We start from the raw sequence: 16,908 nt of genomic DNA on the forward strand, positions 1-16,908 counted from the left end.
AGCATGGCTCTGAGGCCAGGGCGCCTGGGTCCACATCCCAGGTCCTCTTGTAATGGGCTGCTTGGCCTGGGGAAGTTTCAAAATTCCTCTCTACCTCAGTTTCCATATTTGTAAAATGGAAAAAAATAAGAGTGCTTACTTTATAATATTTGGGGGGAAATTACTTTTTTTGGCTCACGGGCCCAGCCGCTCCGCGGCATGTGGGATCTTCCCGGACCGGGGCACGAACCCGCGTCCCCTGCATCGGCAGGCAGACTCTCAACCACTGCGCCACCAGGGAAGCCCCTGGGGGAAGATTAAATAAGTACTTAGAACAGGGACTGGCACTGAATACCCACCTCTTCCTTCCTTGTTTTTTTCTCCCAAATAAATACCTAAGTGTTTTTCAAAAGAAGGTTCTATTGATCCACCCTAGGGCACGTGGTACTAAACAATTTCCTAGTATAGAGTAGGATTTTTAGTTTATAATTCATCCTTATGTATCTGTGCCCTGTCCTTGGATTCATCTTATAACTAATTACTGAGGCTGGCTGGCCATCTGCGCTCCTGAAACATGAAGAGAACAACCACCTCTGCTGACCAGCTCAGCTGAATGGATCTAAATAGTACATTTATTGATATTGCATTTTCTGGTTTTATACTATACTTACATTCATATCGCATTTTCTGGGCCTTTTTCCTTAATGGTCACACTATTTTCCCATTGTGAAAAGGTGATAGTTAAGAACCATTAATTTATCAGGGGGGTTATGTGACTCAGAGTCCGTGCACACGAAGAACTCAGGTGGTTTTTGGATTCCTTCTGCATCGGATGTAATGGGGCACACGTTCTTGACATTCGGGAGCTGAGACGGCTGAGATGTGTCTTGGGGAGAGGCTGCCTCAGGGAGAGACTGCCTTGGGTCCTCGTGGTGTATTTATCAGGGTCTGCAGCTCTAACCCTCATGAACTTCTCTTTCAGTCAAGACCAAGTCACTGGCCCTTCTTCTGCGTTCAGGAATCTGACGGCACAGTGACTTTCCCTTCCAAATTTTCTACATTTTCAAGGTCTTAAATACTCCTTTCATACATGAATAGCTGAATGTTTCCCATTGCCTGGGAAATGAGTTGGGAGTAAAAGAGACCATCAACTCGCCTAGATTCCTTAACTCAATCTCGATTTTTATCTTCAAGTACAAAAATTGTAATGCATACATTTGGATAAAGAAAATGGTAAAGGAAAGTCAATTGGAAATTCAAATCATGATCCAAGATATTTTTCTAACACACAAATAGGCATCAACAAAAGCAACGCAACATAAAGGCCAACAGGATGGGGGCGTCCGCTAGCCAAGAGATCACAGAATACAAAGCTTGGTTTCTCCCTCTCCAGGTCTGCAGCCCAACTAATGATTACTAACATTACTGGTCATATACGTACATGGAATATTATCATACTTGGTATAAAAAAATAAATTCCCAGAAGGAGTAAACTGAAGTCTTTTACTTAAAGCCCATATGCTCCCTGCCAAAAGAAATTAAAGTTGCTTTAGTTGTATTATAGAAGACATTTTCCTTTTGTCTTATCCTTTGCGATCTCGTATAGCGGAGTGTCATGAGAATCCCTGAGAAACAGAAGTAAGTATTAAGTAGAAATCTATGTAAATATACCAGAGACCCAGAGGCCAGACTTCCAAAACATAATTCCTTCTTACTTAACCTGATTTAAATAACGGAATAGATTTCAACAGTCACCCAATCAGAGAACATTAGTTCTGTCATCTGGGGTTCATTTCCTTATTAACAATTAAGACACAGAATGAAGAACCAAACAGGATGGATTCCGCCAGATCCCGTAACTCAAAAAGCTCGGCCTCTTCCCCCAGTTAACTCAAGGCCTGCACCATTTTTCAGAGTTTAGCGCTGATGGAAAAGGGCAGTCTGGCAGCCCTGAAGAATTCCACTTTATTTATTTATCTACCTAAGGGACACAGTTTGGATCCTTTATGCACTGGAATACTTGAATCATACGAGTTGGAATACGAGCCATCCAGAAGTTGAGGAAAAAAGAAAATATATATTCAAGCTAAAATTGATCCAGTTTTAAGAAGGCCATTAGTCAACCCCAATTTTAGGAAAGTTTTGAACAAACAGGCTGGACTAAAATAGAATAAAATCACAGGGCGAGCGAAGAGCTTTCACGTGGGACTCTATCCCCACAGCAGACTGCAGGACAGACCTTCAATCCCAACTCCTTCGGGGTGGAAGACTTCTGGTTCAATACAGTTTAGGAGAAAGGCTTTCTGGAACACACCCCACAGATTTAAAGGGGGCATGAGACACTGCCCTCTAGTGGCTAGGTCACAGAAGACAAGTTCCAAACAGGCTGGAGAGCTCATTTTGTGCCCTTCTGGAACTATCTCCTGTCCAAGTGGTGAACTCTTGAAGAGCCTTTATTCTATAGTTGAGTATCTTCGATTTTTTTTCTGAAGCAGGTTACAGATGGTAGAACGACTAGCACAAAAGTCAAACTACTCCCAGACACCATCACTGGGGTTAGAAAAATAAGATGCCAATCTATCTTCCCTTGCCAAAGGCAAAGCTGCTCAGGGAAATTAGAATTGAAAACAATGTAGTCCCAAATACTTCAGTTTTAGGGGTTGTAAAAAAAATCCATTCCCATAGAAACCATAAACTTGAAGTGTTCGTTTCTGGTTTTTTTTTTTTTTTAAAAAAAAAAAAACAGAAGAAAGGGTTCACAGTTTAGAAATGACAGGGAAGCAGCAGGAGTACCTCAAGTATAATGACAAGAGCTGCAGAAAAGAGTTCCATGTGATTTAATCCCAAACAAAACAAGCCCAGGAAGAGATTTCCCAGACTGGCAATTGGACAACACCTTTTCTTCAATGGAAAGTATTTAAACATGGCATTGCTTAATGTCATAAACCAAAAGGCATGTCCCTTCTGTTGAAGGAAGAAGACTGTCAATCTGGTTTTTTTTATTCCTCCATCCCACAAACCCAGGACTGTGAAAGTCTATGAAAACACAAAATAATTTTCAAGATCCCAGGAGCCATGACCTTCACCATTTTCCTGTGACAGTTTATAAGTCCTATTCTTCACAATAACTTATTTGAAGACTCAGACCTCTACATGAAAAAGGAAAACTATTCTAATAGAACAATTCAAGTGAAACCTCGTTTTCCCAGGGCACACGCCGTCCCTCCTGCCTGCAATGCTCAGGGTTCAAGGTCAGCCCCAGGTCTGCTTCCCTGTATCTATCTAGCTAACACCTTTATCTCTTGTGGCTGGTCCCTCTTTGCCTGAGTTGTTGCCTGAGCCAGGCTGAGCCATGCTTTGAGTAGCTTATTTCACGCCTATTACATGCCCATCTTGTTTCTGATTGGTCTCCTTGATGTGTAACGTCTACCCAGCTGGGAACACTGTGTGGCAACGGTTAGTTGTTAAATTTTCCCAAAGCGTTCTGCAGATGGAACACAAAAGGCTAGCTCCTTGATCTCCAGGTACCAGGCCAGCAGGATGCACCACAGTTTGCCTAGTGGGCATTTCCCTTTAGTGAGAAAGAGATGTCAGTGGTCCTGCTGTCAGCTAAAAATATAATATGATAAATAACCCTTTTATTTTGGATAACACTTTTTGGCTACAGAGTGATTCAAGCATGGTCCCAGGAAAATGTCACACTTTTCCTACATGTATGGGAGAAAGATTGACCCATAACTTCTAGGGTATCTCTGTTGGAAGAGTGCTCCATGGCTCCACGGAAGCTGCCATGGAAGTATGTGGTACATACTTAGAGAAACAGGCAGTGTCCAACTCTGGCTTACATAATCCCAAGTTTCGTAGTTGAAGCCAAGGCTTCCCTTAGCAAGACAAAATGATTAAATATATAAACTTGATCTTAGATACTCTTGATACCCCCTCTCCCCTTTCCTGTCTCTAAAATATTAAGGAACAAATACTGGCAGAAAAAGCTCACTACCTTTATGGTGTTATTTTTAACACTGTAATGTCCTAGAGGCATGGTCTAGAGGCAACGCCAGCTAACTCGCCATCCTGACTTGGTGTACATAGTTCTCTTTCTGGTCCTCTCTGTTTCTTCTCTAAGCCCCAGCCTCATGGTGGGGTCCCTCCTACTCCCCCACATCCTCCTTTATCTAATGCCCTCAGATGGCCCCCATCAGGTGAACCCCTAATCCACTCTGCACTGCTGCTCTCCAACCTAAGGAGAGCTGGACCATCACTCTGCTTCCTTTCTCCACTGCCAGCCCACTAAAAACACCTGTCCAGTCCCTGAATCCACAAGGTGGGGAGGAAAAACAAGGGCTGTGGAGTAAGACAAGCCGGAAGGGAAATTTACAACCTACAACTCTCCACCTGTCCCATCCTTTCTCTAGAATGTGGGGTGGGGGGTATTTAGCAAAGGAAGAAATGTTGGCAGTATATCCAACATTTTCGTTTGCAACTAGAGCCTGAAGAAGGTACTTAACCCAAGCAGAAGTCCCACCTATAAAACTAGGATAACACTTAACCTGATGATGTTGCCCAAGGTTTATGCGACATAAACCCTGCAACATGCTTAGCACAGTGCAAGGTACCCAGGAAGCCCTCAATACACAAAGACAAAACAAATGACGCGTTTGTAAAACATTTGATAAAAATTAAATCACTCTGTTAGCCAATATTTATTGGGCACCTTCACTGCTATGGTCTGATGTTTGTGTTCCCTTCAATTCATACGCTGAAATCCAACCCCCAAAAGTGATGGTATTAGGAGGTGGAGCCTTTGGAAGGTGATCAGGTCATGAGGGTGGAGCCCTTATGAATGGGATTAGTGCCCTTATAAAAGAGACCCCAGAAGCTCCCTCGCCCCTGTGACAACACAGCAACTAGGTGCTATCTATGAACTAGAAAGCAGGTCCTACACCAGACACCAAACCTGCAGGAGCCTTGATTGTGGACTCCCCAGCCTCCAAAACTGTGGGAAACAAATTTCTGTTGTTTATAATCCACCCAGTCAGTGGTATTCCATTACAGCAGCCAGAATGGACAGATTTTTACATTCAAGGATTGTATCAAGAAACAGCACCCCCTGACCTGCCCTCAAAAAAAGAAAGGTTACCTACATTCCTTGCTCATAAGGAATTCATTACCTAGTAGGTCAGTGATACACAGAATACACTTTAAAAAGAGCACAAGAGCATTTAGAGATCATACATAGAGAGGAAGTTAAAGCACAAATACCGTACAACTGAGCACCCACAGAACCAATATTAGGTGGTGATCACTTGCAATAACAAAAGAACTTTCCACCGGGTGCCTGTATGTCGCAAGCTTCCCCCTTAGTGCATTTAAGCTGTATGTTGATTTTCTTTTTTCATTCAATTCACCCTTTCAGGAACACCCTCTCCATAAAGCCGGATGTATCCATATCCCTGCAAAGGCACAGAGGTGGAAGCAGAGGAATCACAGAAGGGGGTCGCCCAGCTCCCCTGCCTCACCAAACCCCTCCAGACACAGGCTCCCTAGCTGCCCTCCCTGCTACCGACCAAAACGCTTCCACTGTCACTGCCTGGAGTTCACAGATTCATCCTCCAAATATCCAGGACTCCTGCTTCCCCCACTGCTTCTATGTCCACACCCTGCTCTGCCCCCACTCGGGTGCAACACACTTTGTCACCTGCTTAAGGTGAACTATTCTGCTGTGGTGTGAGGAGAATCTCAGGAAACACAAGCCACACACAAATGATCTCACTTACAGAGAAGTCATCACCATCAATTTTGCTCAACAAAAGAACTGAAGCATCTCTTTGGCCACTGCCTGCCAAGACTCTGGATGCGCTGGAAGCTCCAAATCCCAACACTAATTTCCACCTCCGCCCTCAGTCCAAGACTGAGCACTTCCCCCAGAGCCCACGGTCCTGGTGAAGCAAGCTGATGTTTCTGTATGGCCCCTGTCCTCAGGGCTGACACTGCTCTCTCCAATCATCGGAGCGCAGCTAGGTGTCAGCCCAGACTCCCTACAAAAGCTCCCTGGGGTCACCACTCCATCACGTCTCTCTGAGCTGCCTTTGATCTCCCATATCCTTCATCTCTTTCCTGATTGACTGCCCAGGCAGCTCCATGTCATGAATGAATCATATGCCCTCTTTTTATGTTCTGAAGTCTTTCTAAAAGTCTCAGTTTCTTCTTAGCTCTCTCCCCAGGGCACCATCATCATGGGCTCCAACTGTAATAGAGAAGAACAAATCTGACTCCCTACTGGATCTGTTTCTTTTACTTTAACCTTTATTTTATCAATTTATTTATTTATTTATTTATTTATTATTTTTGGCTGCGTTGGGTCTTCGTTGCTGCGTGCAGGCTTTCTCTAGTTGCAGCAAGCGGGGGCTACCCTTCGTTGCGGTGCACGGGCTTCTCATTGCAGTGGCTTCTCTTGTTGCGGAGCATGGGCTCTAGGCACACAGGCTTCAGTAGTTGTTGCTCACGGGCTCTAGAGCACAGGCTCAGTAGTTGTGGCGCACGGGCTTAGTTGCTCCACGGCATATGGGATCTTCCCAGACCAGGGCTTGAACCTGTGTCCCCTGCACTGGCAGGTGGATTCTTAATCACTGCGCCACCAGGGAAGTCCCTAACCTTTGTATTCTAATGCTTTTGCTTCCAGTTAAGAATGTTGCCTATGGCCTGAAATATACAGGATGGCCCATTCTCAAGGCTCTGACCTTTACAGATATAACACTTTTCCATTCTATAGAGATTCAAAGGTGCAGAACAAAGAATAACATTTGTCTTGTTGGAGGTTTATGGGAACATCACGACCTGACCTATGTGGACAGCTGCAAGAACAAAGGATTCCCCCACCAAGAAGTTTGAACAACCAACCATGGCTCTCCCTCACCTTGTCTTCAGAAGTTGACTTTTTTGCTCTGCTGAAACCCTTTGGGGAGTTTGGGGGGGCACAAGCCACCCGTATTCCTTGTATGACCCTGCAATAAACCTTTCTCTGCTCCAAACTTTGACATTTCAGTATTGTTTGGCCTCACTGTGCGTCGGGCACACGCACTTGCCTGCGGTAACACTAACATGCAATCCAAAGTCACTACATGTTCCTTAAGGAGCCTCCAGTCTCAGCTGTTGGCTGTTCTTTATATTCAAATGATCTTAGAGAGCTGGTACAGTCCAACATGGGAGCCACTAGCCTCATGCGGCTATTTAACTTCAAACTGATTCAAATTAAATAAAATTTAAAAATTCAGTTCCTCAGTGGCATTTGCCACATGTCAAGGACTTAATACCACAGGAGGCTAGTGGCTACAGTACTGGACGGTACAGATAAAGGACATGCCCATTATCACAGAGCACTGGAATACACCCATATACCACTGCTCTGGCCATAGTCACATGCAGGGCAGAGTCCAATTTGGCTACAGTGGGATTTATCCAAAAAATGTCATGAAGGGAGTTTTGAACTAGGTTTTGAAATCATGATGACACTATCTTGTGTCTGTAGAATAACTTGCATATACAAGGACTTTTTTCATGTATTTTTAAAAAACATGATTTCAAATGGGGTAACATTTTCTATGGCACAATCTCATATGCAAAGACACACAAGAGAAAAGGCAAAGCCTGAGAAGTCAGCAGACCTTCTCTCTCAAGAAAACAAACGTTCTTTAATTTGCGGGGCTTTTAAGGTTTCAAAAAAGCCAAACAGATTCTGTCTACAGATATTTCAACCTGCTTTTATATTTCTTAATTTGACCTTAACAACACTCTATGGTGCTACCAGGAAACACTAACCCATTACCAACCCAGACATGGACAGACCAGACCCCATTACACAACAAGTCCTCATGGTCCATCTTTTCTATAAAGACTCCCTTCCCCTGATATCAGTATTATAAAGGTGCTCTAGTGCATTTTAATCATGCAGCTATCATTCTAGATGTACTCATATGCCAAATCAAGACCACAGAGGGCAAGGGAAAGAACAGGACAAAAAGAAAAAGAAAAAAGAACATATGGATATCAAAAACACACCTACGTTGTTAACCCATCCCCTGTTGACTCTGCTCCTCTCTCTATATTCCCATCCTCTTAGCCAAGAACCCTGGCATCAAAAGCTATGCTTTCTGCTTGCAAGGTGTCTGATTTAGCAACACTCTGGCTTGTAGCTAACATATCCAGCAGCACAGTCTGGAATTTAAAGGGCTAGGGTGGGGCTCAGAGGTAGGGAAAGTAGGAACTCAGGTTTGGCCATGGTTTAGGATTTGAAGGACAGATCTTAGAAGAACACTCCCTGGCGTGTCTATATTTTCAAGTCCATATCACTGAGGATTTGGGAAGGGCGCCCTTCTTAGGGTGAGCTGTTTCCTACAGGAGCCCGAGCTCACCCTACAGAGTACAAAAGCACATTTCCATCCTCCAATCAGCCCCCAGAAACAGCCTGCCTGATGGCAAAGTTCACACTGCAGCAGCTGCCAGTGGTGCGTCTAGATGTCCACTGAGCCCCCAACAGTTAACAGGGACGGTTTATCCCAGACTTCTTTCCATTCCGTTTGCCATGCCACATTCTCAAAGGTAACCATTTAACACAATACGTATCTATGAATATCTCCCTCCAGAACAATACTCCTTCACCAGCCAAAACTCTTTCTCTATAAAAAATATTATGTGAAGATTTTTCTAAGAATAAACGTATAAAATCAAACATGAGTTCATAACCTTCATTCAACGAGTAACTCAGCATGTGCTCTCAAGTCAAATCAGCTGTCATTGTGACACCGCAGCTCTAGACCCTTTAGGTTTTATCACCAACCCCTGCTTTACTTATATTTTATTGAAGTATAGTTGATAAACCATATTATATAAGTTACAGGTATACAATATAGTGATTCACAATTTTTAAAGGTTATACTCCATTTATAGTTATTGTATAATATTGGCTATATTCCCTGTGTTATACAATATATCCTTGTATCAATAGCTTATTTTATACCTAATAATTTGTGGCTCTTAATCCCCTACCCCTATATTGCCCCTCCCTCTTCCCTCTCCCCATTGGTCACCACTAGTTGTTCCTTGTATCTGTGAGTCTGCTTCATTTTTGTTATATTTACAGATTGCTGTATTTTTTAGATTCCACATATAAGTGATATTATGCAGTATTTGTCTTTCTCTGTCTGACTTATTTCACTTAACATAATGCCCTCCAAGTCCATCCATGTTGCTGCAAATGGCAAAATTTCATTCTTGTTTTTGTGCCTGAGTAATATTCCACTGTATATATTTTATATATATATAAATATATATATATATATGGTGTGTATATATATACACACACACAATATCGTCTTTATCCATTCATTTGTCGATGGACATTCAGGTTGCTTCCGTGTCTTGGCAATTGTAAATAATCCTACTACGAACACTGGGGGTGCATGTATCTTTTCAAATCAGTATGTTGTGAAGGTTTCTCAAAAAACTAAAAATCGAATCACCATTTGACCTAGCAATTCCACCAATCCCTTCTTAAAACTGAACTTTCCCCTAGGAACACTAAACCAAGTGACACGCTCTCTCAGTAAGCTTTCTGCAACTGAAAATGTCTCACACTTAAAAAGCAAATCACAGACTGCACTTCACTTGGAGATCAGAGGGGAAAGTGCAACCAAAGGTACCCAGGGTCTCAGCCACTCAACCAGGTTGTACTGACTGTGCCTGTCACAATATCCTACTTCTATACCCAACTGTAGGTTCCAATTGCTACTGTAACAAATCACCACAAACGTCGTCACTTAAAACAATGAAAATTTATTATCTTACAATTCTGGAGGTGGGAAGTCTGAAATGGGTTGGCAGGGCTGCGTTCCTTCTCGAGACTCCAAGGGAACATCTGTTGGCTCACGGTCCAATAGATTTTGGTTCCTCCATCTTCAAAGCCAGCAGTGTGTCATCTTCAAATCTCTCTCTCCGACTTCTGCCTACCTCATCACGTCTTCTTCTCTAACTCTGACCCTCCTGCCTCCCTCTTATGAGGAATCTTGTGATTACACTGAACCCATCCAAATAATCCAGGATAATCTTCCCGTTGTAAAATCCTTAACTTAATCACATCTGCAAAATCTCTTTGGCTGATCAGGTAATATTCACAGGTTCCACAGACTAGGACATAGATATGTGGGGGGAGAGTATTATTCTGTCTAACATACCAACCTTATAAACTCATTTCTACACACTACTTAATTAAAAGCGACCTTCTAAAGTACCATGGATTAATTAAAAATTCATTATATATAGTCTCACCAACTGAAGTTTTATATTTGTATTTGGTTTTTTTTTTTTCGGCCGTGCCACACAACATGTGGGATCTTAGTTCCCTGACCAGGGATCGAACTCGCACACCCAGCATTGGAAGTGCAGGGTCGTAACCACTGGACCACCAGGGAAGTCCTATATTTGCATTATGTACTTGAATATCAGGTAGGATTCACTGGGAATAGTTAAGGAATGTGAATTATTTTTCTAAACTATTGACTAGTCACCTTTTTATATTTCTTAATAAGACAGTATGCAATTATAATCTGCAAGAACTAGTGTGGATTTCACCGTATCCTCTAAGGGACTTTGGTGATAAAAAAGTGAGGTCATATATAAACTTGACATGAGATATTTTAATTCAATCTCAGTAGCTTATTCCTTTAAAATCATGTGGTTTTTTGTTACTTTTTACTGATTCACTACCTCTTGGTAACAAATTTTTTTATGAAATAATTTTTTAATTTAATTCATCATTTTCAAGGTATCTTTATTTTTCACACTGGACTTATAACCACACATCTGCTAGAGATCAATGTGGATCTTTTTTTTTATAATTTTTGAATTTTATTTAATTTTTTTTACACAGCAGGCCCTTATTAGTCATCAATTTTATACACATCAGTGCATACATGTCAGTCCCAATCTCGCAATTCATCACAACAACACCCCCAACCCCCGCCACTTTCCCCTCTTGGTGTCCATACGTTTGTTCTCTACATCTGTGTCTCAATTTCTGCCCTGCAAACCGGTTCATCTGTACCATTTTTCTAGGTTCCACATATATGCATTAATATACGATATTTGTTTTTCTCTTTCTGACTTACTTCACTCTGTATGACAGTCTCTAGATCCATCCACATCTCTACAAATGACCCAATTTTGTTCCTTTTTATGGCTGAGTAATATTCCATTGTATATATGTACCACATCTTCTTTATCCATTCATCTGTTGATGGGCATTTAGGTTGCTTCCATGACCTGGCTATTGTAAATAGTGCTGCAATGAACACTGGGGTGCATGTGTCTTTTTGAATTACGGTTTTCTCAGGGTATATGCCCAGTAGTGGGATTGCTGGATCATATGGTAATTCTATTTTTAGTTTTTTAAGGAACCTCCATACTGTTCTCCATAGTGGCTGTATCAATTTACATTCCCACCAACAGTGCAAGAGGGTTCCCTTTTCTCCACACTCTCTCCAGCATTTGTTGTTTGTAGATTTTCTGATGATGCCCATTCTAACTGGTGTGAGGTGATACCTCATTGTAGTTTTGACTTGCATTTCTCTAATAATTAGTGATGTTGAGCAGCTTTTCATGTGCTTCTTGGCCATCTGTATATCTTCTTTGGAGAAACGTCTATTTAGGTCTTCTGCCCATTTTTGGATTGGGCTGTTTTTTAATATTGAGCTGCATGAGCTGTTTATATATTTTGGAGATTAATCCTTTGTCCGTTGATTCATTTGCAAATATTTTCTCCCATTCTGAGGGTTGTCTTTTTGTCTTGCTTATGGTTTCCTTTGCTGTGCAAAAGCTTTGAAGTTTCATTAGGTCCAATTTGTTTACTTTTGTTTTTATTTCCATTACTCAAAGATGTGGATCAAAAAAGATATTGCTGTGGTTTATGTCAAAGAGTGTTCTTCCTATGTTTTCCTCTAAGAGTTTTATAGTGTCTGGTCTTACATTTAGGTCTCTAATCCATTTTGAGTTTATTTTTGTGTATGGTGTAGGGAGTGTTCTAATTTCATTCTTTTACATAGCTGTCCAGTTTTCCCAGCACCACTTATTGAAGACACTGTCTTTTCTCCATTGTATATCCTTGCCTCCTTTGTCATAGATTAGTTGACCATAGGTGCGTGGGTTTATCTCTGGGCTTTCTATCTTGTTCCACTGATCTATGTTTCTGTTTTTGTGCCAGTACCATATTGTCTTGATTACTTTAGCTTTGTAGTATAGTCTGAAGTCAGGGAGTCTGATTCCTTCAGCTCTGCTTTTTTTCCCTCAAGACTGCTTTGGCTATTGGGGTCTTTTGTGTCTCCATACAAATTTTAAGATTTTTTGTTCTAGTTCCGTAAAAAATGCCATTGGTAATTAGACAGGGATTACATTGGATCTGTAGATTGCTCTGGGTAGTATAGTCATTTTCATAATATTGATTCTTCCAATCCAAGAACATGGTATATCTCTCCATCTGTTGGTACCATCTTTAATTTCTTCATCAGTGTCTTATAGTTTCCTGCATACAGGCCTTTTGTCTCCCTAGGTAGGTTTATTCCTAGGTATTTTATTCTTTTTGTTGAAATGGTAAATGGGAGTGTTTCCTTAATTTCTCTTTCAGATTTTTCATCATTAGTGTATAGGAATGCAAGAGATTTCTGGGCATTGATTTTGTATCCTGCAACTTTACCAAATTCATTGATTAGCTCTAGTAGTTTTCTGGTGGCATCTTTAGGATTCTCTATGTATAGTATCATGTCATCTGCAAACAGTGACAGTTTTACTTCTTCTTATCCAATTTGTATTCCTCTTATTTCTTTTTCTTCTCTGATTGCCATGGCTAGGACTTCCAAAACCACATTGAATAATAGTAGTGAGACTGGACATCCTTGTCTTAGTGACAAATTTGAACTAGTACTAGACTGTACAAAAAAAAATTATTTCCAATTTAAATATATTCAAAGGGAATGAAACCATATATGGAAAGAAACAGTTATTCTTTTTCACACTGCTATCTTATTTGGAAATGGATCTAAAAATCTGACAATTAAAGGGATGGGAGGAAAAGGCTGTGCTTATTTTCAAACATGCCTACCAAGATGTTCGTTTTCTTCATTTATATCTAAGAAAAGTTAGTCTGAGATCCTTTATGGAATAGAGCTCCCCCATTAGGAACGGGTTAAGCTGGAGGCAGATGAAATGAACAGAATAAGCAGCGATCTCCTGAGAGGTCTGAAGTACTTATAAGGAAGACTCAGCAGGTAAAAAGGGCAAAAAAGGGCTTCCCTGGTGGCGCAGTGGTTGGGGGTCCGCCTGCTGATGCGGGGGGCGCGGGTTCGTGCCCCGGTCTGGGGGGATCCCGCGTGCCGCGGAGCGGCTGGGCCCGTGAGCCATGGCCGCTGGGCCTGCGCGTCCGGAGCCTGTGCTCTGCAGTGGGAGGGGCCGCAGCAGTGAGAGGCCCGCACACCGCAAAAAAAAAAAAAAAAAAAAGGGCAAAAAAAACTAGAGGGTGCCTCCCCATGAGTTTGGGGCTATTGTTAACTGAAGGATGAGTGGTTCACTTCGTGGGATACATACAGGTTTGGTTTTGCTAGGTGGGAGCAAAAAAGGTTTTTCCTGTTATAGTATAAATTCAGTCAAGAAAGAGTTATTTTGGCTTTATAAATAATACAAACACTTTCATGAAATTCAATGGAAAGCTGTCTCTCAGAATACTGTCCTGTTACCTCTTTCAAAGGCAAGATTTTATGAGCCATATCTTGTACCATGACATGACAGCTTAATCTAAACGCATCTAAGTACCATGGGAAAAATACTACCTACCACGGAATCAAGGCTGGAGACAATTCACTTGAAGGGTAGAAAACTTACTTTACCCCTTGAATATTTTCTACAGCAACATAAAACCAATGCAGGCTAATTCGTGAGGCTGTAGTGTCATCTTTTGCCAAGTAATGGAACCCAAAAACATGAAAGAATGTGAAATCATTGATTAGCAACCTCAGAAAAGTCAACCAATGCCCCTGGTCTGGGTTTTGGCTTGGTTTTGTCTCCTATGGCACAGGAGCTTGGGGTGACAAGTTGTGAAAAGCATTTATTCCAGCAGCCATCCAATACTCATCGACACATCTGTTGAAGGAGCCTATGAATAGGGTCCACTCTTGCAAGGAAAGTTCAAAAAGGAAGGGACAGGACAAGGACCTGCTTCCCTTCTCTCCTTATCAGGCACTGAGACTTAGAAGCGATGGTCACAAAGGGTGAGGCGATGGCCAGGAGGACCTCACTAACCATCTGCATTTTGCCCAAATATCAAAGGCCACCAATTCATGAATGCACACATGCCAGGCATGACGTTGGATGTGGCTACTCCCAAGCACCTTGGGATCGTGAGGAGTAAATTCAGTGAGCAGCATGTCTCCCATCTCTTTATATCGATTTCCAGCTCTCTCTGGAAGACTGAAATAACAAGTGCAGCCATTGTCCCGTTTCTAAATTTCAAGGGGCACACTTCTCAGCTGGTGCCAACAGATACCAAATGGGTGGGACATACACAGATGACTTCAGCCAGAATTCACAGAGAAGTAACGGCGGTGAACACTGTCTTTTTAAACTGGTCTAGACATGGATGGACCTAGAAGTTGTCATACTGATGAAGTAAGTCAGACAGAGGAGGACAAATATCGTATAATATCGTTTATATGTGGAATCTAAAAAAATGGTACAAATGAACTTATTTACAAAACAGAAATAGAGTCACAGATGTAGAAAACAAACTGATGGTTACCAAGGGGGAAAGGGGGGGAGGGATAAACTAGGAGATTGGGATTGACATATACACACTACTATATATAAAACACATAACTAATAAGGACCTACTGCATAGCACAGGGAACTCTACTCAATACTCTGTTACGACCTATATGGGAAAAGAACCTTAAAAAGAGTGGATATATGTATACGTATAACTGATTAACTTTGCTGTACAGCAGAAACTGACGAAGCATTGTAAATCAACTATACTCCAATAAAAATTTTAAAAAACAAAACATAAAGTGGTCTAGAATGCTTTCTCTATTCTAAATAATAAGAAGAATTTCTGGGGCTTCCCTGGTGGCGCAGTGGTTAAGAATCCGTCTGCCAATGCAGGGGACACGGGTTCTAGCCCTGGTCCAGGAAGATCCTACATGCCGTGGAGCAACTATGCCCGTGTGCCGCAACTACTGAGCCTGCGCTCTAGAGCCCGTGAGCCACAACTACTGAGCCTGCATGCCACAACTACTGAAGCCCATGTGCCTAGAGCCCATGCTCCACAAGAGAAGCCACCACAATGAGGAGCCCACACACCACAATCAAGAGTAGCCCCCGCTCTCCACAACTAAAGAAAGCCCATGCACATCAACAAAGACCCAACACAGCCAAAACTAAATAAATAAATAAAATGTATTAAAAAAAAATAAGAAGAATTTCTGAGATGAAAACCCCCTAAAGCTACATGGGAACTTCAGATTTTCACTGAGGCTCATTTTAAAAGCACATCCAAGCCCACTGTGTTAAGAGGAATGTGAGAAGAGAAACCCAAGACGGCCACCCAGAGGCAGAGAGGGGCATCAATCCTGTCAACATCTCAAATCTGAGAAATGTGGGAGATGCAGGAAGTTTCCCTTCTGTGCGCTGGGTTTCTGACAAAATGCGTGAACGCCTTTCTGCTTTACTGACATCTTCATGGGCTGAAAAGAACAAATGCATCCTCGCGCATCTGATATTAGGCATAAATCTACATCCACAACTAGTACTTGAAGAGTGAATCATCACTCATTACACTTCTCACATTGTGCATCTCCATTTAAAGAAAAACATTTACATTTTGTTTGTTTGTTTGTTTTTTGTGGTACGCGGGCCCCTCACTGTTGTGGCCTCTCCCGTTGCGGAGCACAGGCTCCGGAAGCACAGGCTCAGCGGCCATGGCTCACGGGCCCAGCCACTCCGCGGCATGTGGGATCTTCCCGGACCGGGGCACGAACCCGTGTCCCCTGCATCGGAAGGCAGACTCTCAACCACTGCGCCACCAGGGAAGGCCAAACATTTACATTTTTTATCCTGATACTGCTAGACTATAAAATCAGATGATTCATCACAGGTAGGTAACCAGGTTCACAAAGAAGCAGCCTCAGCAAAGGAAAGCCAAATGAGCAGCAGATCTTAAACCTGGGATTGAACCTGGAACCAGAATAGCAGGTGACAGAGATGCTACTATAAATACACTGAATAAAAATCAAGCCCAAAGAATGAAGACTGGTTAGTGCATTAGTCTCTTATCCCAGCTGGTTCAGCTGCTGTTTGGGAAGCCACAGTAACATGTCAGGGAAGAAGAGAAATCCGGCAAAAAGTTTTCCCTAAAGCCATTCCTCTTGCAGGGAATCCAAGCTTTAATGTGAAAGCAGCCCTCCTATCTTTCTCCAGTGCAAGGTGAGAATAGTGTTTCCATGGCCGGTGGCCATGAAAATACACTCTGCAGCCTGATAAAAAAAGAACTCACATGCCACAACAAGCCACAGACACTATAATTTGAGTGTTCTAGGTATACTTACACACAAATACAGGCAATTCATACTCTCCTCGCTTTAGAATTAACTTGTCCATTGTTATCAACCCTATCTTAATTAAAACGGCAGAAATTCTACTGCTTTCAGCCAACCTGGTTCCACTGCAGCTGCAGAATGAAGGCCCCTGTATCTTTACACCCTCAAACCGCAACACTGCCCGTGACCTCTCCTCCCAAAGCTCCGACACTCCCAGCATCACAAGATGAAGCAATGTAGTCCTACCTGGTACCTCTTGCCACCCCACAATCATCACTGCCCTGCACAGGGGACCAAT

General features: G+C 42.3%; 1 protein-coding gene across 3 annotated transcripts in view; it reads right to left on the reverse strand.

Moving 5' to 3' along the window:
* The window catches only part of RYR2 (ryanodine receptor 2), a 719,519-nt gene that overhangs the window by 667,201 nt on the left and 35,410 nt on the right, over nt 1–16,908 (reverse strand). The gene's annotated exons all lie outside the window — the stretch shown is intronic.

The sequence above is a fragment of the Stenella coeruleoalba genome (assembly GCF_951394435.1).
Source record: "Stenella coeruleoalba genome assembly, chromosome: 16".
Classification (NCBI taxonomy): Eukaryota; Metazoa; Chordata; class Mammalia; order Artiodactyla; family Delphinidae; genus Stenella; species Stenella coeruleoalba.